Source organism: Neomonachus schauinslandi, unplaced genomic scaffold (genome assembly GCF_002201575.2).
Source record: "Neomonachus schauinslandi unplaced genomic scaffold, ASM220157v2 HiC_scaffold_87, whole genome shotgun sequence".
In the NCBI taxonomy this organism is placed as follows: domain Eukaryota; kingdom Metazoa; phylum Chordata; class Mammalia; order Carnivora; family Phocidae; genus Neomonachus; species Neomonachus schauinslandi.
The window spans coordinates 1,286-2,940 of record NW_025408789.1 but is presented as its reverse complement, the minus strand read 5'-3'; the positions used below and the strand labels follow the sequence as shown (position 1 = coordinate 2,940).

The 1,655-nt window shown below is 41.1% G+C and overlaps 1 pseudogene; it reads right to left on the bottom strand.

The window, feature by feature from the left end:
• Positions 1-482: 482 nt before the first annotated feature.
• LOC110586896 lies at positions 483-1,259 on the bottom strand (annotated as a pseudogene).
• Between the last annotated feature and the right edge of the window lie 396 nt (positions 1,260-1,655).

Genomic DNA, 1,655 nt, shown 5'->3' with positions numbered 1-1,655 from the left:
GTTTTCAAAACCAGGGTTTCATATGATACCTAGTGGGTAGAGGCTAGTGATGCTGATAGACATCCTACAATACACAGAACAGCCTTCCCACAACAATTCTCTTGTCCAAAATGTCAACAGCTGTGGTTATCAATTGTACTGTTTTCTCTTCCATTTCTCATTTTGGGTTTTGAGTCTTCGCTCTCCTTTTTTTTTTCTTAGTTAATGTAGTTAAAGCATTGCCAATTTTGTTTATTTTTTTTGGAAAAACTGGCCATTACTTTCAATGTTATGTGATTGCTTCTTCCAGTCTCTATTTTATTTATTTGTGATTTTGTTTTGTTATTTCCTTCCTCTACTAAATTTCTCCCAAGTTTCTTTTTCTAGCTCCCTGTGGTGTAATGTGTTTGTCTGAACTTTTATTTTCCTTTTTGTTTTCCTTGACACTGGCTGAAAGAGAACTTTTTATTGCTTTTATATACAGAAAATTCAATAGTGCACACTTAGTCCAGTTTGGTGGTCAGTTCTTTAGCCTTTGCCTTTTCCGACTTGGCAATGGAACCACTGACTTTGGACCCAGGACATTGCCTCCCCAGGGACAGTGAATCTCACCATATCTGTCATTTGTCCTGATAGCTTCCAACAGCTTAAGAAGAGCTCATTTATCTTCAGAATTAACTTGTATGAAGGCGACAGTGGTGCAGGTTTTCCCGTGGGCCAGACAACCCAGCCTGGTCTCTCCCTTGATAATGCCGGGGAACCCCCATCTTATGACACAGAGCAGGCAGGAAGACATCAGCTCAGTGGGATCCACATCATGTGCAATCACTACTAGCTAGGCTTCTTGTTTTCCACCAAGGTGGTGACAGTATTAACCCCAGCTCGAATGACAGGAGGCGTCTTAGGGGGACATCCCCTTTACTGGCAGCTTTCTTTTTAGTCCGGGCCAACAATCTCTGCCGCTTCTCTTGCTTTGCCTCTGGTCTCTATCTGTGGGCCAGCTTAAGCAGTTGAGTAGCTGTGTGGCCATCCAAGGCTTAGGGGAACTGGTTAATCGTGAGAGGCACTTTTACACGTTTATAGAGAATAGTCCTTTGTTGCTGCAGCTGGATGTAGCCAGCGAATTTGACAAAGTGGGTGAGGTCCCTTTTTGGTTGGATGTCCTGTCCGTTGCCAAAATTCTTGGGCCTTTTCTCAAACAGGGGATTGACCACCTTGTTGGCCTCCTGCTTCTTCACCAGGGTCCAGGACCACCCCTTGGCCTCCTTTCCTTTCAGCATCTTGGATGGCTGGTGGAGAGAGCTGAACTTTTTTCCCTAATACAAGCATTTATAGAATAAATTTCACTTGTGTTTTCTTTTTCTTTTGTTTTGAGACATATTTTGATTTGCGTTTGCTTTCTTATTTGGCCCACTGTACAGTAGTGCATTGTTTAATATCTATATGTAAATATTAAATATTTACATTATAGATTTTCCAGCTTTGTTTAATTGTTAGTCTTTAGTTTTGTACCATTGTAGTTGGGAAATATACGGGGTATGATTTCAAACAAACAAACAAAACCCCAAGATGTTAACAGTACTGAGGTTAAAAACACTGATTTATACTGAGTTGCTTCTCAAAACTCTAGACTCCTACTTTATACACACACTCACCTTCCAATTCAGGTCTTTGTG